Below are 22,451 nucleotides of genomic sequence, written 5' to 3'. Positions count from 1 at the left end.
TCAAATTTTATTTACCCATTCTTTGATTGAAGGCAATCTAAGTTGTTTCCAGGTTCTGTCTACTTTACAAACAATGCTGCTATGAATGTAGTTGAGCAAATGTCTTTGTGGTATGATTGTGAGTCCTTTGGTAGATGCCCAAGGGTGGTATTTCTGGGTCTTGAAGTAAAATATATTTCTTAAATGTAGGTTATAGTTTCTACATTATAGTGCAGAAGCCTATTACTTGGATGGCAAGGAATGGTGAAAGAGCTAAGTTGTACAAAGGGTTTCAGTGAGGCTCATTGCTGTCCTGGTTCCTACACCACAGGCACTGACTGGTTGGGGAGAGGGCTATACAGACTAGACTGGAGATTTCTACACTAGTGTTTTCTGCCACAAAAGGACTAATTAGGCACAAATGAGCTCAAAACCATTCTGTAATTTAACCCCAAAGACTTGACCCTAAGTGATCCTTTCTAGTTTGAAGATGGCACTTCAGGGTCTCTTAGAGGGAGCATTTGGAAGAGACTCCCCCGTACTACAGACATGGATTACTCCAAGTGAAGTCTCCCAGAAAGAATAAATCCATGAGGGACATACTTAATTTGGCCACTAATCTTTATGTCTGAATCAGAATCAAGGTAGGGAGAGAAAGAACAGAAGAAAGGACAGAAATTGTATTTAGCAAGAGAACCTATAGACTTCTTTCTTGTTGGGGAGGAGGAAAATTTAAAAATATCCAAACAAAACAATGATCAATTGAACATTATATGCCAACTTGTTAAAAAAAAAAAGACTGGAGGCAGGTATATGAGCAACTATATTAACAAGACCTGGCAAAGTACCTGGATTTCTCTGTATCTCATAGGAGACTCAATGTAATTAGCTGATGAGATCTAACATTAGATGTTTCATTTTTATTAAACATATGTGTTGTCTCCATTTGGCTTAAGTCAATGCTAGGCACTTTTACATGGGTACCATGTCAATTCATTGGAATCATTCCCAAAGTATCACTAACTCCATTTCACAGGTAAGAATGATTGTGTTCAGAGAGATTAAGACTCACAGTTTTCAAGTGGCACAGCCAGGATTTACAGTGAGGTAAATCAAAGCCGGGTCAAGCATGTCTCCCACTCTACTGTAACTACCCCTGTGAAATAAGATCATGAGAGAATAGAGAAGGATTCCATGAAAATTCAGAGGCTCAGCTCATTTTTAAAGGTCTGCAGACCCATGGTTGATATGTAGTCCTGGGGCTAGGTTTTATGATATAGGGTTCTTTTTTGCAGTCTTGCTATTTAAAAAATAGTATCCTCTTCCCTAAAACAAATTTTATTGGTTAAAAAGAGATCACTGTGAAATCTCCCAAAGCATAAAACAAAAGGTGAAGGAGGGCAGGAGGCATGAGCTGCTTCATCTCACACGGAAGAGTGCACTTTCAGAAATAGCAGTAAATTCAATAAAGGGACACACGTTTGAAACTATTTAAGCCTTTAACAAATATTTGGGACAGTGGTGCTATTATGGAAACATATTGCCAGTGATAAAAGAACCAGTAGAGATAAATTCTGACTAATAAATCCTGTCATCTTATCAATGGAGTAGAAAGTACTCCGGGAACAGGTTCATGATGTAGGATGCATTTCGGCACCATCTCTTCAACATCTGGGCTGGGTAGCATAGCCTAAATGCAAACATCAGCCCTCCAGTGCCATTTTGTGCTGTACTTCAAATGTTGAGCTATCAAATAAAATCGTAAAGACACCTCACGAAGCCCTCCATCAGAATCAAAAATAGCAAAGTGATTACAGGGTAGATTAATAGGGGCACAGCTAAGGTGGAAAGTGCAGAGTGAGCAATGCAGGTAGAAAACTTAATAATTGACTGGGCTCTGGCTCCAAGTGGCGGTAAAGGATTCTTTGGAGACAGTATTTTATAATGCAACACAATTGCCTGAATCAGCTAGGCTGGAGGTTTTGCTCGCTGAGTTGCAGGGGCGGGGGTGGGGTTCTGGAGGGATTCGGACTTGTAAATAAGATACATTATTCACTATTTAGAAGTTTAATTAAAAAGGAAATAAAATCATATACTGTAACCTTACTGGAAAAGATGTTTAAAAATCATTCTAATGCCACCTGGATCATTATAGCAAAGAAGAAATCAGAGTCTAATTGCCTTTAGGGTGTTTACATATGTTATCACAGAAGCTCGGAGAACAAATCAAGTCGGACTTAGGCATTTTTTATTTAACCCGCTGTCAGCTTTCTCTTTCTAGTTTCTCAGATGCAAATACAATATCATTACAGAGGTAACTCAATTTACACAGATGTATTCCTGAAAACCAGATGTGCTGTGTGCAAACCAAATTGTTGTGGATCGAATTATGTTTCATCTCCTAAGGGAACTTGTTATTTAAGCATCTGCAATGCTTGTGATGACTTCAAAGATTGGCATTTATGTGCCAACTGGTTACCTCCCATAAGTTGGTGTGTCTGTGTTTTGTCAGGGTCATGTTTGGGCTGTGCTGTGGGGAAAAATAAGTGTCAGTGACTTAATATAGGGAAGACATTTTTCTTATTGTCCTCAGTGTCTGACTTAGGTCCGATGGTTCTCCTGTAGCCTTGTCTATCAGGGATCTAGAGACTCGCGCTTTTTCTTCAGCTAGCTCCAATACATTAGCATCGTGTGACCCCACACAGCTGCGCAGATGGAGGCAGAAGCGGTAGTGAATGCCTAGAAAATTGCAAATGGTTTGGTGAATACAGTCTGCTTTTCTGGTATCCATTATCGTGTTGCTGCCTTTGTGGGTTTTGGAAGCGTCATTGAGACTTTATGGAAGAACTAATTGAATTTCTGATCTCTTGCTATATTACACATTCAATGATGCCTTTGCACACAAATATAATTCATTGTTGAAATAATGATAAAGCTAATCTGGCCATTAGATTTAGAAGCCAAAAGAAAAAAAATCTATCAGCTAGGACTGTAAACCCTTAACGGAGTCCTGCTTCAACACAATGGTCTCTGCACCATGCCCTTGGTCCTGCAATCCTTGATGTTTAGTTTCCTTCATTTTGTCTCCATGGTATCTGCAATGGTTAACTTTGGGTGCCATCTAGACTGGGCTAAAGGACACCTCCAGTGTAGTCAGGCACTATCTAGCTGGTGAACCACCTGGGTAAAAGAGAAGGCCAGAGGACATCTACATTTACTCTATCTTCTGCAGCTGGGCCTTCCTTTGTTTTTCATCCTCAGATGCCAGAGCTCTATTCTCCCTGGACGTTCACCAGCAAGTCCCTGAGTCTGCTGTTTTTGGCTTACCGATGAGCTAAGCCTACCTGACTCCCAGCTTTCATATGATGTCTTGTAAGATTCCTCAGCTCCCATAATGTCAACTTCCATAATAAATTCATTCATATATGTCTCCACACAGTTATGCACCCCTTGTAAACGGGAAGTTATCTGAGAGAAGTGTCATTAAACAATTGTGTTATGAAACACCCTAAGAGTACATGAACACAAGCTAAGGCATCTGCGCCATCACGAGTTGACATAATTGAAAGGAACCACCATTGCATATGCAGTCCACTGTCGACAAAAACATTGCTCTGTGGTGCACATCCTGTTGGCTCTGTTTATGGGAGATCTCTGCTGAATGGGCGCTCAGGTGATTTCTCTAGCTTGGTCATCTTATATACGTGCATTTGATATGTGTATTACTGACGTCTTAGCCCTTAGCCTGGCTCTGATAACTGATATCTTCATCTTTGATTCAGTAAGTGAGTTATATGACCCTCCTTCCACCTGCCCCTTCTCTAATATTCTGCTCTTATCATGGACCCTGAGTGGAGTGTGTTATAGCATATTTTCTAAAGTTTGCTCAAGAACATCATTCCGGAAATTCTCCTCTACCTCCTCCATCATTGGGATCCCCTGCCTAATAAATATTTCTGTGTACAAAAGCCCATTGTTTCATATTATAGAAAGAAGACCTCTTTACCCAGGTCTTACTAGAGTTACCACTTACTATTGCTACAAAACAGCTTGCTTCATTTATCTATTCCTATACTGATCTGCAACTACCACAGTGAGATTTTTATCCACAATATTTAGACCAACTGTTTCCATCAACGTCACCCTTGATTTCTGCCTTAATACTAGTTATTCTTGCTTTGAATTGAATAGAGTCCTGGAATCTAATTTTTGAAAAGTTTATTTATACTTAGTATTTTAAAAAAATATTGCATGACTTATCTGTTGGGGTTTCCAATTTTCTTTTGCTTTTAAGCAATTTGAAAATTGGCTTGTTTGTTCCATATTCAGATTGCTACCAGTCTATAAAATCTTGCTTATTTCAAACTTCCTAAGATAAATTACATGTTCATTTATTCCTTATTTCTACAATATTTCCTTCTATAAGTAGAATTTAGAATTTACTTTTTGAAATGATTTTATTTTTATGTTTATGGGTGCTTTGCCTACATGTATGTATGTTTATCACATATATGTGCCTGGTCCCTGTGAAGGCCAGAAGACGGCATTGGATCCTCTGAAATTGTAGTTTCAAGTGGTTGTAAGCTGCTACGTGGGTGCTGGGAACCAAACCTGGGTCCTCGGCAAGAGCAGCAAGTGCTTTTAACCACTGAGCCTCCTCTCCAACTTTAGAATTTACTTTTCCCTAGATTTTACTTTTATGATATCTACATACATTTAAACTAAATAGTGTCATCCTATCTCCTGAAGAATGACCCTTCAATAAAATGGAGTACAGTTATTTGGAAGAATCTAGTGTCCTGTTTGAAGCCCAGCAAACTTGCTTATAAAAAAGTTCCATAGTCCTGAGAGTCGGGTAATGGAAAGATGATGTGGTAGACATTCAAATCTCTCTTGATCTTTAATCCTGAATGCTAGATTAATACTAGGAGGAAAAAGTTCTACCTAGAAAAGTCTAATTTTCTGAATTTGAGAACTCAAGGAGGCCTAAACTGGCAGCTAATACAGGGCTGAGTACGAAACACTGTCCTGAGAGTTTCATTTTTTCAATCGAATTCTTACAACATCATATGATATAAGGAGTCTACAGGTATTCTAGCCTGAAGAGAAGGACACAGCACCAAAATTCCTCTAACATAAAACATACACAAAGTGGTAGGACTGGGATTTGAACTGATGTTGACACCACCATGCTATACTCATGTCAACAATACATACGGCATTTACATTTTTTTCAAGTAAAATTTTAGGACTCATAAGAAACCAAGAGGTCAGGTTGTCCAGTGACTGTAATGCGTGTCAAGGATTCTTAGGTATTCTGGGGGAAATATTGTATAGTCTTCCAAAAACAAAATGATAGGGCATAGGCGGGCAGGGGATAAATGGATCAGGACACAGCGTACTTCTACCCATTCCATTGTCCTTGGGGGTTCACACATTGATTCATTTAAGAAAGAGTTCACACAACATCCCTTTTTTGTAAAAATGATTGTTTTTGAAGTCTAAGTCCTTATGTTGCTAAGTGTGAATTTCAAAGTATGCAACCACCACTTGGCAGCATTAAGAAGGCCATCGATCTCACTAACTGGGTATGACTGTCTGCTGTGTACCATGCTTGAAGTCTCAATCTGAATTGAGCGGCCCCAATGAACAGTTGCATTGTTCTGCGATCTAATTTGTTTGTATGGATTAATTGAAGATGTATGTACAGTTTGGAAAGAAGATTTAAGGCAGAAAATACAGTTTTCTTCAAATATTAGGGACTATTATAACTAAGAAGAGAATACTCCAGATACAAAAGTGATTTGGTTTTAAGAAAAGTGGTCCAATGACGGGGTTCCAAAGGTGAGGGAGTAAGGCCATTCCTCAGATGGATTCAAGCGAGGCGGTGAGACCGTGGCGGAGCTGTCCCGAGTGCCTTCTCTGATGTTTGGAAGGTTTGACTTCCTGGCTTCAGAGACCCCTTTAAACTCTAATGAGTTATCTAAGAGGCCCTCAGTGCAAAGGGTTAGCCATTAAATCTTTATACTCCATTTGTGTTACAAATACTATTTTAGATTATATTCTTTATCCAAGGTCATTTACCATCACCCTTGATATAAATCAATAGATGATATGATTCTAGCCATTCCCAGTTGATCTAACAATATATCAGCTCTAAACATAGAATTCACATTAGATTTGGTTCACAGATCAGAGTTTTAGGACTAAGAGCTCTGAGGTCCATAGAGACAGTCTACTCCAATGGTTTATTGTACAAATGAGACAGAATTCAGGCTAAGGAGCACTATGTCTGCCCTATCTTACCTCTGCCATTCCCCTCAGCCTGTTCATTCCTGAGCCAGTATGAACAGAACCAGCCCTCTTAGTAATAGCCTTTGACTTGTTTCTGGTGAGGCTTAGAATTTTGCTGAGCAATGTTAAATACAAGTTATTAAATATCAACTGTGTACCAATCATTGTTATGAGTGTTTTGCCGACAGTACGAAAATTGTGTAAGCGAAATTATTTTCCTTATGTACAAGACAGGGAGATGAGGCTCAGAGAGGTGATGTGTGTTACCCAGCAAGGTAATGTGGCAGCCTTCAAATTCTAATCTGTAAATGTCTGACCACAAAATCTATGCTATGCATTGTCCCTCAGCCCCAGCCTTTACCTGTGAGACTCATTGGAGGACATTGTTTCCTCATCAGACTGATCCTCTTAACATGAACGTTCTGGGTCAGATCCCATCTAACTGAGCACAGTGGATGTGGAACACCTGGTTTGCTGCTCAGGGCCAATCTTGGCAGCTAGTCATTGACTCCATCTTTGTGGTGGTGAATTCCACTTGGTGTGTGTGTGTGTGTGTGTGTGTGTGTGTGTGTGTGTGTGTGGTGTGTGTCTGTGTGTGTACATTTAAATTCAAGCTTTACAGACAAAATGAACTCCCAGAAAAAAACCTCTGTGTCTTCTAGCTTATGATTACTATGGAAGCACCTGAAGATAATGTGAGATTGATAATTCCTTTTGAAGCTAGCAATATTTCCTTCTTAAAGAATATCAGTTTATAGATTCAAACACTTTTCATTCATTTGAATTTTGTGACAATTTCATCAATGCATATAATGTGTTTTGATCACATACACTCCTAGTATCCCCCTCCTCCAAGCTTCCTTTTCCCAGAAAGCTTATTGTCTTTCATGTCTTCTTGTGTTTTGTGACCCACTGAGTTAATTAGAGCTGTTTTCATATGCATGGGTTGAAGATTATTTACTGGAGCGTGGGCAACTAGCTAGTGACTACATCACTGAAGAAAAGGACTCTTCCTTCCTCAGTAGCCATTAAGTGCCAAGAGGTCCTCAAGGAAGGTTGAAGGGCACACAGTCTTGTTCAGGTAACCCCAGGTACTGCTATTTCATGAGAATAATGGAATGGCAATTTCATGTTTAGGAAGACAGCACGTTGCAGCATGTGTCCCCTTCCTCTGGTTCTGATATACTTTTGTACCACCCTTCTCTGTATTGTTCCCTGAGCCTTGAATAGTGTCAGATAGATGTCTCTTTTAGGACTGTGCACTTGACAGTCATTGATTTCCAGCCCTTTGTCCAGTTTTGAATCTCTGTTGTAACTGCTGTTCACTGTAAAAACTTTCTCTGACCAAAGCTGAAAGCAGAACAAACTTACATCCTCCCTAGGGTGTCTGATCTTGTTTCATGGGATTTTGACTGGGCTTACAGTGCTAGGCATGAATTCCTTCCTACAGAGTGAAAAGCTCTCAAATCTAATCTGAAAGTGGTTGGTGGCCTCTGCAATGGTTATGTCACTATTTCACCAATGAACATGTATTAACTGTTAGGTCTGTATTGTAACACGCAGAGTCCACAGCTACGCAATGTAAGACTATTGACTTTTTCCCCAGAACTATGCCTATGAAAGGGATCTGTAGAGAGGGAGCTTCCAGCTCAGTTACAGCTTGATTTCTCTATACCCTACAACCGAAGTGTGTGGCGGCTTAAGCCATAAGGTCTTTCTGGTCATGAAATAGTTTTAGCAGTGTTTGCTCTGGATCATTTGATGTCTCTTCCTCCTCCTCGTTCTCTTTGAAGTTTTTAAAGACAGGATCCCCCATGGCCTAGAACACCCTATGTAGCACAGGACAGCCTTGAACTCATGCCAATCTTTGTGCCCCAGCCTCCAGAGTTCTGGGATTACAGCTGTGAGTCACCATGCTTGTCTTGTGTTCTATTCTTTATGAACACTGAATTATTATAGCCTTGATCTTTGTCTTCCATATGTATCAGCTCCTCATGAATAATTTTAATAAAAGATCTCTTATTTTGACTCATTTTTCTCTTCTTTGCATTTAGGCATATAAGGTGAATTGTATATTATTTTATATACACAAAATAAAATGTAATTTAAATGTAGGAAACAAAATTATAGATTCCAATAAACCAACAGCTAAGAAAAAGAATATCTTCAATAACATGTATTTTCTCCCAGTCTTACTCTTTTCCTGTCACCTAGAGATAACCACAATACTGAATTCATTTTTATAAATTTCATGTCTGATGATACAGATTTAGTATACTATATGTGTATGTATTCCTGTAAAATATAATGTACACACTACGTATATACATAGAAAATATGTCTTGTTTTACTTCTTACATAATTTAATAGAATTAAAATTTAACAGTAATCTTCTGTTATTCACTTTTTTATCACTTCCCCCTTTTTTCTATAGCCCATTCTAGAACAGGCATAATTTATTTCTATTTAAAATTACTCCTCTGTATTATACCATCATAGCTTGTGTTGTTTCCAGTGATGAAATATGTTTTATTGAATAATGAGTTGTATAACTTTGGGTTGTACATGAGTAAAATTATTTGGTAACTGGTTATTACCCAGTCTATTTTGGTGAATGTTGCTTGTCCACTTGGGAAGAATGTGTGTTCTGTTGTCTGGGACTGGAATACTCTATCAATATCAATATCAATTAATCCCAGTTGTTTGATGGTGCTGTGCAAAATACTCAGCAACTTTTCTTTACTTGTTCTACAGCTTGCTGGGGAAAGAATGTTGACAATTTCTAGTTTTAACTGTAGACTTGTCAGTCCATGAAGAAGTGTCCTTAATTCATGATCATCCTGAAGTTGTCAATGTAGCTATTTTAGATGATTTATTCTAAGTGATGCATTTCTCTTCATTGTTACACTTTTAAACCAGATAACTCAATTTCTTGATTACTATTTCGCATGATATACTATCAGAATACCTATGTTGTTTGTAGTTTCCAATAGTAGCATATGGTTAGGTAATATTTTTCTGTATATACTACCAATCTCTGTCACTTAACAGTTACATTAAAACCATTGACATTAACAAAAGTCATTGTTTGTTAGGGTTATGTCTGCTGTTTGTATTCTTCCCCCACCGTGTGTGTGTGTGTGTGTGTGTGTGTGTGTGTGTGTGTGTAGTGTGTGTATGTGTGATGTTTCCTAATGTAGGACCATTCATTTTTGTACTCCTAACAGCAGACAAAGCCCATGTTTAATAATTTTCTTAATTTAGCAAATTTTGTACTCCTGCTTCTTGTTATAGTAATGATCTGTAGATATCGGTTAGGTAAAGATCTCTGATACTATAGCTCAATCTTTTTGTTTTAAATCTTCTTACCTTCTTGGGCTTTTGAAATATTTTTTTTTCCTATTTCCATCTGATTTTTGGAGTTACACAAGAGTCCTTGAAGAACTGCTGTTTTTCCTTTTTGTTTGTTTGTTTGTTTTGTTGTTTGTTTTGACTGCCCTTATCTCTGTATAAAATGAATGAGAACAGCTATTTCCATGGTGATGAGATTCCTTACCTGGGGCTATGGTAAAATTTTCCTTTATGGGTTTCTCTTTTGTCTTTCACTTTAGGTTTATAATTCTCTATGGAAGCATAGCACAGTTTGAGATTTATTCCCAGATACTTTATTTTGATTGCACTTACTAAATACATTTCAAAATAAATTCTTTCTCATTGCTGCTTAGCAATATGATATATGTATACATATTTTAGTCTAGATACTGGGTTATTCTTAACTCTGGTAACTTACAAATTCATTTGGGTGGTTTTTTTTTGTATATAATAATATTGTTATTGCCTAAGACAGTTTTTGTTTCTTCATTCAGATATTCAGATAGCTTATTTGATTCCATCCTACCATCCTGGTGAGGGTCTCACCTTATGTGCTGGACAGAGGATCTATGGCTCTTGTTTTTGTTTATTTGTTTGTTTTCTTTTGTTTTTTTGTTATTTTGTTTTTATTTTCAAAGTAATCTGTCCTGTGTCTTATTTTATAGAAATTAATCCCAACATTTCTGCACTGGCTGCTTCCAGGGTTCGGGTAAGAGACCTGTAGTACTTTTGAATGAGAGGTGTTTCCTTAGGAAACAGTGTTTGGATGCTTGGTGCCAAGTTGACAGTGATGCTTGGGGAGGATTAGGAGGGGCAGACTTCCTTGTTGCTGGGAGGATGTTACCAGAGGCAGCCTTTGGGACCTTGAAGGCTGTGCCACGTCCAGTTTTCTCTCTCTCTGTGTTTTGTCCAGTTTTCTCTCTCTGTGTTTTAGGGTCACTTTGGAGTGTGAGCTCTCAGCTTTCTACTCCTGGTGCCATGCCTCCCAGGAAGGACTCTTATTCCCAGAAACCATGAGCCAAAATAAACTCTATTCTAAGGTGTCTTGGCATTTTATCAGAGTAACAGAAAAAGTAACCAATACAGTACCATTTACGTGGTTTTAAAAGTGTGTTTTTACTCTTAAGGATTTTCTTGTGGATGTGTATTGATCTTTGTCAAAGACTTTTCTGTAGTACACTGATCATGTAATACAGATCAGTTAATGTATAGTGCCATTAAAATTGAAGAGTCCAAGAATAAGAATATAGAAACGTAGATTCCAGAAATAATACTGTAGAAATAAAGAAATCCAAGTTGTAAGCCTAGGAGATGAGAGCAGGCTGTCAGCAGCTTTCTCAGCAGCTTAAAGATTAACTATTAACAATGGGTTACTTTGCTTTACAACCCATGGCTCTGTCTGCAAACTGAGAGACCCTCGGCAACCTGAGGGTCAGCTTTCAGATAACCCCGTGGCCACTCATGACCAGCAATGGATGTGAGCTGAGCTAACCTTTACATGATGGGGTGTATGTGACTTTTCTCAGTTGTGCATTGTCCCATACCCTTCCCTGCTACGTGAAACTGGTGGTATCAGGGGAAGTGTAGAACCTTGGTAAACACCATCAGGGAGCATCAGGGAAGAAGGATGACTTCAATACAAATACTAGTGTAACTAAAAGCTCTGTTAATAGGAATTGCAAAGAAAGGCAATTTGTATCTGAGTTTTACCTCGATTTTACCTTGTAAAATTCCTTCGCTACTGCCTAATGATTGTTGCGTCTTGCTATAAAAAGGGGGAGTTCAGAAACCGTCCTTTGCCACAACCTTACAAGTCCATCTCTGGCTGTGGTCTCAGGTAGCTGACAAGCATTTTGTGCCACATGGAGATTTGTTTTTATTTTTTCCTCGAATGAAGTTTGCTTCTGGTTTAATAGACTTTGGTGGTCTGTCCCCGTCATTGTGCGACCCCCATGGACCCGACAAAATTATTACTTAATGCCCTAGCCATCTTTGTAGTTTTAGAATAAGCCAAATTTAGTCAATATATATTTATCACATCAACTCCAACCCTCATACATGTGAATGTATATAGGTGTATATATCTAGTATGCACACACACACACACACACATACGCATGCACACATGTGCACAGATTTCTAACATATGCTATGTGTGCTTTGCTATTTTTTTTACTGTATTCATCAGTGGAATTAAACTCAAGCTTATTTTCCATATACTGTGGACTTCTACTCTCAGAATTATATACACACTAGTCATGCAGTATAAACTGAGAGCCCACTGTGTGCTAGAACTTGTAGACTTAAGAGATACAACTCAAAGAAAAGCAGATAAAAATAAAAAGCAGATAAGTAAATGTGCCCTACATTTTATTTACTTGAATATTTATTAGAATTTACTATGAAAAATTTTTACTACTGGTGTTTCCTTGGACTATCATAAAATTATTGGCCCAGTGTCTATTGTGGTAATTTTCTTCGGATTATTTTAGAGCCTGGGTATTTATTTTTAAAACTGGGTTTTGCTGTCTTGCTGAGAACTTAAGTCACATATTCTCAGCACTTTGACCATTTTGAAGCCTTGTCTAACAGCTGCCCACTGCAAAAAGAAGTTCCCTGCCTAGGACTGACAGCCATACGGTGCTATAGGTAGAAAAATAAATATTTAGAAGGAAGTTTGGCAACATGACTGAGTAGCAAAATACTAACAGTGGATTCCCTAGGGCCTCTCAGCTCTGGGCTTTTGATTGCTTTTTTTTTTTCAACAGTCCTAGGAATCAGTTGCTGTCTATAGATCAGTTCTCAAATACAAACAGAAAAGGGTTGGTTACTCCTGTAATGGCTATGTCTCCTAATCTTTTATACTTCATAATTTGTGCAGACTTTTTTTTTCAGTGTCATGAAATAAATTTCTTCATTTCCTCTATGTCTACAAAATATGTTTCTGTGTGAATGTATATAATGTATTTCACCATGGCTTTCTTTGAAGGATATAATATATCCAATTCTTTTGCTACTACCAACAAGGAACTTTGTACATAAATCATTTTGCACATGTGCAGAGGCATATTAGAATAAATCTTAGAAGCAAAATTATTGAATCAGATCAAACAGGGAACACACACATACTCATTCATTCATTCATTTTGGATAGGCTACATATGTTACAAAATTTCTAAGAAACAAAGGAGTAAATTAGAAATAGGAAAAAAAATTCTTCCTTAAAGCCCTTTCACCAAGTTCCTCTTCCCAGAGGCAGCCAGCTGTATCTTTCCTAAGATGGGCTATGCATATATAAATATACATGCATATAAGGATCATTTTTCTTATGTTTCAGATTAAATCCCAGGGCGCAGATATTATAAAGTTTCTCTTACTTTCTTGACCACATAATAACCACGCGGCTCAGTGAAAGCTCTTCCTCTGTGCCTTTTGTGCTCTTTTGTTGCTGCGCTTGGTCCCATACAAACATATTGTATGTTTTTACATTTCATGGGAGCGCTCCCCACCAACTCTTACAGTATACTTTGGGGAGAATTGTAGAGATTTTATAATCATAAATTTCCTTTGTCCAAACATTTCAAATGTGATCCAACTTGAGTAGTTTGTAGACTGACGCGAAGGATGACTCTACAGCCTCCTTTCTGCGTCTTCTCAGGGGACCTCTTATATTTTTTTTTACTTTAAGAGTTTTTATTTTTCCTGCCATTTATTTCTCTTGTTTTACACCTTAGTTTGATGAGGTATCATCTTTGGTCATAAGTAGAATTTTCTATGCCTGAAAATATCTATACTTTGTCATTTAATTAGGACTTGGATAGTATAAATATCTAATTTAGAAAGTATTTTCCTGAAGAATTTTGCAGGCAACATAACTATCATTCGTTAGTCTCATGTTTTTATAGATACATCCGAAGCCATTGTAATTCCTGATCATATTTACACCTGTTTAGGTTTAATTTTGGAAGTTTTAGGAACTATTTTTTCTTCAGTGGGTTAAAGTTTTTGAGCACTGTGCCTCAGGGTAGCACAGTTTCGTCACTGTGTGGGATCCTGCCAATTTGGAAAATCATGTGTTTTGTAATTGTGAATCTTGATTTATTTCTTTATTTCTCCCTCCTGTTCCTCTTTCTGCCCTTCCTTCTCCTCCTCTCCCTTCTGTCTCCCCTCCTCCTCTCCCACTTCTCTGCTGTCTTTGTTTAGGAAATGCTTTCTCCTTTTTCAGATGCTGGACATACTGAAATGGCCCTCTGATTTGATTACTCCTTTCCCCCCATCATAACGAATCTATTACCTTTCAATTTTATTGGAGATGTTCTTTAACTTTACTTCACAGTCTTCCTTCTTAGTTTTAAAATGTCTCTGTCAAGTATCCGCCACACACACACACATGCCATGTTCCTTTGACTCCAGCATCCCATGACCGTTTAGTTAAAACACCCATTCCTCACATCTCTCATGAGATTAGTGATAACTCCTCTGAATTTTACAATGTTTTTCTTTCTGAATTGTCATTGCATTATCTAAAGTGTGCCTCCTTGCTTGTTCAGTTTGTCTTCCCTCAGTGCTTGTCCTATATATGGGATGATCTGGTGGTTGTTAAGGATTGAGAACTACAGCTGAAAACCCAATTGGCAGCGCTGAGGCTCGGAGTGGGTTGCCACCATCTGAGGACATCACTCAGGGGGAGCTGGGAAAGGTGGATGTTGAGGCAACTTTTTAGTGTAGAACTACTTATTTCATTCACTTTGTCTCCCCTCATGGCTTCTTTACACCTTACTCTTCTTATTTTATTTTTCTAACTTCCTTGGTTCTTTGTGTGCCACTCCCTTCATTGTTTCTATTTAACATTTCAGTTCATACAGTTTTCTTCCAAGCTTCGCTTTTCCTACGTGCTACAAAGTTTCACGAGAGGGTCTTCAGTCATAAATATTCTGTAACTCCTATTAGGAGTCGTTCCTTCTTTATGGTGCACTATGTTGTGTTTGCCTTGTCTATGTATCTCTCTGTGTCGGGACTGACAGGCTGAGAACAGCTGCTGTAATTCTTTCATTTTATTGTCTGCTGGGGTGGTGACCATTTTAGCATAAACAACCATTATCATTAATAAAGTGTTTTTACAGAAAGCCCATTTTGCCTGATATAAACACAGTTTGCTACTTTTATCATGTTTTTTTTACTTTTACCTTTGTCTTTCTATTTCAGATATAGCTCTTAGACACATCACATTCTGATCAATCTGTTCCTTTTATGCAGTCCATCTTGATCTATTCTAATTATTCAGATAGTCAGACGTATTTTGTTTCCTTTATCTTGTACTTTTTTCTTTGTTTTACTTTTGCCATGTTTTCTTTCCTCTCCCTTTGTACTTTTATTTATTACCTTACATATATCTTTGTCTCTCTATTGGTTTGGAAGATACTTCTTACTTGGTTCCTTTTTTCTTTGAGACTACCCTTAAAAATTTAAATGTGTACTTAATACAGTGTAAAGTTAATTAATATTTTTATAATCTTTCCAAATAATGAGACCATAAAATAGTTTAATTTTAGTTATCTCTATATACCTTGCAGATATTCCCTTGCTTTAGTTTTCTCTTTATTGGCATCATAAATTATATACCTTATTATTGTTTTATAGAATCACCTTTTATTCAGATTTATTCATATGTTCACTTCTATTACACTCAAAGTGTTTCTAGGTTGGAATTTCATTTTGCTATTTTATTTGTTCTTAAAACACATCCTTTAAATTTCCTTTAGTATATGACTCCTTAGTTGTTTTATTTGTTTGTTTTTATTACTTTGTTGAGAATTTGATACACACGTTTTGAGTAAATCTATGCCTCTACTCCCCATACTCCAGTTCCTCCCTTTCCATGACCCATTATCATGTCCTTTCAATTTCATGTGATCTTTCTTTAAATCCACTGAGTTGACTTATGCTGCCTCTGTGTGTCTAGTTGTGATGCTATGTGTAGTCTCTTGGGGGCACAACCCTGAAGAAAACTCTCTCCCTCTCCTAGTATCCACCAATTGTTATCAGTTCTACAGCTAGGAGTGGGGTTTCATAACCACTCTCCTACCAATGCTGAGATTTTGTATGGATTCATCTTGCTCAGGTCTTGTATACTACAATCATAGCCACTGGGAGTTCATGTGTATGACTGACCTGTCATGTGCAGGACACATTGCTCTGATTTCTCCAGCTCTCACAATCTTTCTGTCCCCTCTTCTATGGTGATCTCTGAGCCTTGGGTAGAAGGGTTGTGCTGTTGATGTTCTGGTTAGAACTGAACAACCTTAATCTCTTAGCCTCTGAATTCTGACCAGTTATGAGTCTCTGTTATAATTGTTATCTACTACAAAAAGAGGCACATCTAATGAGGATTTAGAGATTCAGTAGTCTGTGGGTATAAAGATAATTACTTAGGCAGTTAAATACTATGTCCATCTAGCAGAATAATATTAGTGGTCCTTCCCTAGGGCATATGACCTACCCAGCCATGGGATTTAAATCCAATTAAAGGTGCCAGACATGAGTTCTAGCTTGTTGAGGAGTTCTTAAATCCAGTCAGAGAGTAATTGCTTACACTCATTACATTCATGCCGCTATTGCATCAGTGGGCATATCTTGTCAAGTTGCTGACTATTACGGCTGGCAGTTTCACAGCCGGGCAGGACTGTTGAATGCTCTACTCCACCAGTAACATACACAGCACATTCCAGTGCTATAAGAACTGCTCAATGGGAATTACGCTTTCATGTTGGTGCCAACTTGATTTCTCCATGTTCTATGGCTCAGATCTGTGTAGTCTTCAGCAATAGGGTCTTATTATCAAGTTCTGGGGGCTAACCAAGAGAAATGACAGTAGCTTGTAAAGTTTGGGGTCTTCTATAGGATGCCACTGATCAACAGTTCAAAAGTAGGTCACCTATACTTGGCACTTGGCGTTTTGCTCGAAAATCTATCATCCTGGGAGAGGGATCATTCCACTGTTATGGGGAAACCACTTTTAAGCTTTTAAAATGTGTGTGTGTGTGTGTGTGTGTGTGTGTGTGTGTGTGTGTGTGTATATATATATATAAAAGATTCTACAGAAGTACATTTTCATATGGCTTTTTCAAAGATCTTTAGTGTTAGTCCCTCCCCATAGTCTTTCCATCTCTCACCTCATTCAACCCTTCCTTCTTGCTTCCCAGTTCCCTCATCACAGTATCGCATTTTATCTTCTCTTCATTTAAAACTCCTCCTCCATGGCTTCTAACTTGTTTCCTAACTTCTGTGAAAGCTCCAATTAAATACACATCTCTAAAGAGCCATAGCAAATATCTATATGTAAGATAGAACACCTGGCATTCATCTTTCTTGGGTCTGAGCACTTCATTCCTAATTGTTATTTCTAGCTTCGTTCATTTACCTGTTTATTTCATAATTTCATTTTACTTTACAGTTGAATAATATTCCATTGGGTATCTATACCCACTGGATTTTCATTACCTATTTGTCAGTTGATGGACATCTAGGTTGTTTCCATTTCCTGGTTATTTTGAATAATAGCAACGAGCATAAATGAGCAAGTATCTCTGTTATAGGATTTAAAGTCCTTTTGGAGTATGTCCAGGATTGATATAGCTGAATCATATGGTAGATCTATTTCTAGATTTTTGAGAAAACTCGATACTGATTTCTGTAGTGTCTGTGCCAGTTTGTACTCCCACAAACAGTGAATAAGGATCTGCCTTTCCCCACATCTACTCTACCATTTACTGTCAATTGTTTTCTTTGCTTTTATCATCGACATTCTGACTTCAGTAATAATGAAATCTCAAAGTAGCTTAGATTCACATTTTCCTAATGCCTGAAGATAATCAACATCAAAAAAATTCTCAGTCCTTTGTGTTCCTTCTTGTGAAAAAAAAAATCTCTATATAGTTCCACATCCCATTCTTTATTGGACTGTTCAATTTCTTGGTGTTTAGGATTTTTACATTCGTTGTGTATTCTAAACACTAACCCTCTGTCAGTTGTATAGAAATAAAGATTTTTTTTTCCATTCTGTAGGATATCCTTCACATGATTGATTGTATTCTTTACTATACATATGATTTTAGTTTAATGAAGTCCCACTTGTCAATTGTTGGTCCTAATTCTTGTGCTCCTGGAGTCCTATTCAGAAAGCCCTTTTCTACTTCTGTAAATTCAAGTGCATTTTCTACTTTCTCATCTGTCAGGGTATCAGCTCTTACACTGAGGTCTTTGATCTGTTTGGAGTTGAGTTTTGTACAAGATGAGAAACAAGAATCTAATTTTAATCATTCATTGAATTATCCAATACAATTTGTTGAATATGCTGTCTTTTCTCTAATGTATATTAGAAAACTCCTACAGCTGAGCTTGTAAACACATTCAGTAAAATGTCAGGAAGCAAAATTAACACACACACACACACACACAATTAGAACCTTCCTGCATGTAAATGACAAACACCATGAAAGAGATCAAAAAGTAATTTCATTTATAATGGTCTCAAAATAAAATAGCTTGGTATAAAACTAACCAAGAAATAAAAAAAATGCATTGAAAATTCCAAAGAGAGAAATTAAAGATATCAAAAGACAGAATATTTCCAAAGCTCACAGACTGGTAGGATTAATTTTGTGTGCATTGACCATCTACTAAAAGCAATCTATTGATTCAATGCACTAGTCCATCAATATTCCATGTATCTCTTCATCAAAAGTGAATACACAATATTATAAGAAAGCATATCATCAAATACATCCTTAGCAATGAAAACCCTGCTGGAGGTATTCCTGATTTCAAGTTATATTACAAAGCCATAGTAATAAAAATAGCATGATACTTGAATAACAACAAACACACCGATCAATGGAATAAATCCTTAATTATTTTAAAATTCCTTCCTCTAATCATTTTAACTTAATAGTTATTTGTAATGTTGATTCTGAAAGCTCTGGTATCTGAAGTCTATTTTGTAGCTGCTGTCACCACTGTTCTTAGTTGCCTTTTGTTAATAGTGGCTTTTTGTATCTGAGTTTTCTAGCATTTATTGTGTGCTCATATTTACTGGAATACACTCCATGGCATGGTGTAAAGTCTAAATGGAAGGATCTCATTCCACCCCACCACTTGTGCTTTAAGGAGTGCACACATGAGCACACACACATACTAGTGCATCAACACATGTATACATATGTATGTATATGTATATATAATATATATGTAGTTTGTAGGTATTGTTTTATATATATACACGTATATATTTTAAAAGATATTTATTCTGACTTTTATCCTTTGATATACATGATATATATATATATCAAAATAATAATAATAATAATAGCAATAGCCCTGGAGGATGAGGAGATAGGCGTGCAGATAGGTGGTATGTGAATCAATAACTTGCATTTCACCAATGATACAGCACTACTTGCTTAAAGTCCAAGTGAGCTTCAGGCCATGGTAAATAGAGTGGTGGAAGTAATATTAAAACCTTGGTATGAAAGTAAACATCGAGAAGTCTGAGATACAACACATGGGAAGGGCACATAAGGATTTTAACACTGTAATAAAGAATCAGAACCTCAAGCAGTCAACTTTGTATATCTGGGAGGAAACCTCAGTTTAAAGGAGGGAACTATATCAGATGTCAAGAGACATATAGGGATAGTACAGGCTGCATTTCAGGTACTAGAAAGGTTTGGTTAGCAAGAGACATAACAGCGACAACAAAATTACAAGTATATGAGTCACTTGTCTTGAGCTGCCTTCTTTACAGCTCTGAAACATGGACAATGAAACACTCTTCAGAACAGGGGCTGAATGTGTTTGAGATGGCATGTCTCAGGAGGATTCTAGGTGTCACACAAAGAAATAAGCTGCACAATGATGACATTAAGTAACATCTCCAGCCAGGTGGTGGTGATGCATGCCTTTAATCCCAGCACTCGGAAGGTAGAGGTAGGTGAATCTCTGTGAGTTTGAGACCAGCCTGGTCTACAAGAGTTAGTTCCAGGACAGGCTCCAAAGCTACAGAGAAACCCTGTCTTGACAAAAAATAAAAAGAAAAAAAGAAAGACGAAATATCCCTATCTACAGAAGGAAATAAACTACAGGATACGGCAATGGCACTTGAGATATTTTGGCCATGTTATGAGAATGAGTGACGGCAGATACCCAAAGATAGCACTGCTTGGAGGGGTGCACGGGATAAGGTAACGAGGAAGATCTAAGAAACGCTTAATAGACAGCATAAAGGAAGACTGTGGAACCTTGGGTATGACAACAACACAAGCATCTAGGACTGCCCAGGGTAGGAACACCTGGAGAAACACCATAAACGGGCTTCCTATGCATGCTTAAGCATTGCCGGGGCATAAATGATGAATGATGATATATGATATATGTGTGTGTTTTTAAATTATTAGTCATATACTAGTTACTGTATGATTCTGACTTGATGAGTTTTGTGAAACTCATTGCTGTGTGATTTTGTCACTGTGTGTAATTATAAAGTATGTTTACACAGACATAAATGATGTGGACCTATACTGAATATGATCTCTTGACAACCAAGGCACAGTAAACAGAACATAAGGTGTATGAGGTGGCTGTATACCTAACAGAATACACCATTTTATAAAGAACTAACATAAAGGACACCATGGAGTAATGATGAAAGGTAGATAATATTAAGTACATGACCCATGAACAAGGTGTTTATTATTATTATCAAGTATTGTATAATATGTAAATGGATATTTTGTGTTTTGTGCCATTAGCCTTGCAGTGAGTTTTTTATTTTAAAACCAGGATCACCACCAACATGAGTGATGTATTTTACCACAGGAATGACATTAGTAGGTCATTGAAATTTTTCCAGTTATATATGATGTTCAGGACCCTGCTGTTGATTCCTTTACAGCCTTAAACCACACTCCTGGTTAGCTGTTGTTGTGGAGTGCACGATCATATTTATCAAGAGAGAAATCAGAGGATTTTTATGTTCTGAGGCTGAGAAGAATCTCTTATTTAACATTTTTTCTCTTTTTATGGTTCTTCTTTGAATGTATCAAAGGATGTTCATGTGATTTTCTTCCTGTTCCTTTACTGAGTTCTTTCTTTTGCTTTGGGAGTCACACTCCCCACAGTGTTCACACACACGATGTTGAACTAGCTCGTAGAGTTAGGTCTCACCCATTCCAGTTTTCTCATGGCCACAACCAGATTGTTTTCTCTTCCTTGTCCCTGGTCTTCTTGGGGAGGTTTAAGGTGAGAGACGGTAACAATGGGGATTCAACATTATTTCCTCAGATTTCTCCTTCCCTGACTACAGTGTTTACCTGCTTCTCACAAAAGTACTAATGGTCATCTTCTAGCATGCCCTAATAATTTCATTGAAGGAATTTATTCAAAAAACTAAGGAGTTATGTCAGCTCTTAACAATCTTTCTTCATCTTTGCATAGATGTCACACTGCTTTGTATTAATGTTTGCATGTTCGTAGCTATGCTCTTATTTCATGATGATTTTTAAATTTGTTTTTTTTTGAGTTGTTCTACAAGTCTATAAGGAAATTTATGGAATGCTTGTATTTGCTGGTTTTATGAGGATGACTTTGTGTAATGTTGAATATCTTAGAATATGCCAGAATGAAGTAACTGCTTTAAAAATAAGAATAGCGGAGAAGTCAAAGAAGTAGAATTGTTGTGTATTTTTTAATTTTGATATCTGTTTACTTTTTCCTGGGATCCACTTCTGTCCTCTTCAGCTAACTCACACAAGGCAGTTGCTAACATTTGCCCAAAGTCAGATCATCCCAGTAGCTTTGGCTCATCTCTCTTTAGCAGAGATGACAAAATATAACCTTAAATTCATGCTTGTCTTTCTGCCCATACTGCTTGCTGCCTTGCCACTGCAAAGGGATCTTCACTCAGATTTTATTTCCCTTTTCCCTGTTCTGAGGCAGGCCATGTGACAAGTTTTCATCAGCGGAATCAAAACAAAACTAGTGTTGCCACTTCAATACCAGGGGTACTGAGAAGAGATGTGAGCTTTGCATCTTTCACTTTCCTATTTTTCAGAGTGGTACAAAAGGCTGTGAGGCCTGGGAGGAATAGCAAAAGCCACAGAATTGGGTCTCCCTGTCACAAAATGGGGAACAGCAGCTTACCTACCAGGAATGCCTACATCTGGCTTCCCTGGATCCTGAGACTTTGAGGTTGATTTGCTGTAGCTGTCTCTATTACTCTAATGTACATAACCTAGGTATTCATTCTGGGAAGACCTATTTGTGTTTCAATTGCTGGTCACAGACTCTAGGAGATTATACGAGATGCTTCAAAGCTTCATGAGTGTGAGAATATAAAGGTCTTCCATCAATCACCTTTAAAGCCCATGCAATTCTGAGTCACTGAGTGAAGGTTTTGGACACATAGATTTATGTAGTTTTTCATTTTATTTCTTTAGTTTTTGTCTTTGGCTGGAGGATACTTCTATGGTGCCATAATTAAGAAGAATTACTCTTATGTAGTCGAAAACATTTCTGTAAAAGGACAGGAATTTCATTATCTTCTCTCTCTCTCTCCCTCTCTCTCTCTATGTGTTTATGGTGTGTGTACAGTATATTCATGTGTACATGTTGATCTGTTTGTGTGGCGACTAGAAGTCAACAACAGTCTTAGCCTCCATTGCTTTCCACATTGTTATTTGAGACAGGGTCAGACTGTCAGTGAACACAGAGCTCACCAACTGGCTAGATTAACTGGCCAGGGAGCCCTTAGA

This window comes from Microtus oregoni, unplaced genomic scaffold, assembly GCF_018167655.1.
Source record: "Microtus oregoni isolate MIOR12 unplaced genomic scaffold, Mior012 000013F_ref0000133, whole genome shotgun sequence".
Taxonomy (NCBI): Eukaryota; Metazoa; Chordata; class Mammalia; order Rodentia; family Cricetidae; genus Microtus; species Microtus oregoni.
The sequence above is the reverse complement of the archived record's forward strand: the minus strand, read 5'-3'. Positions refer to the sequence as shown.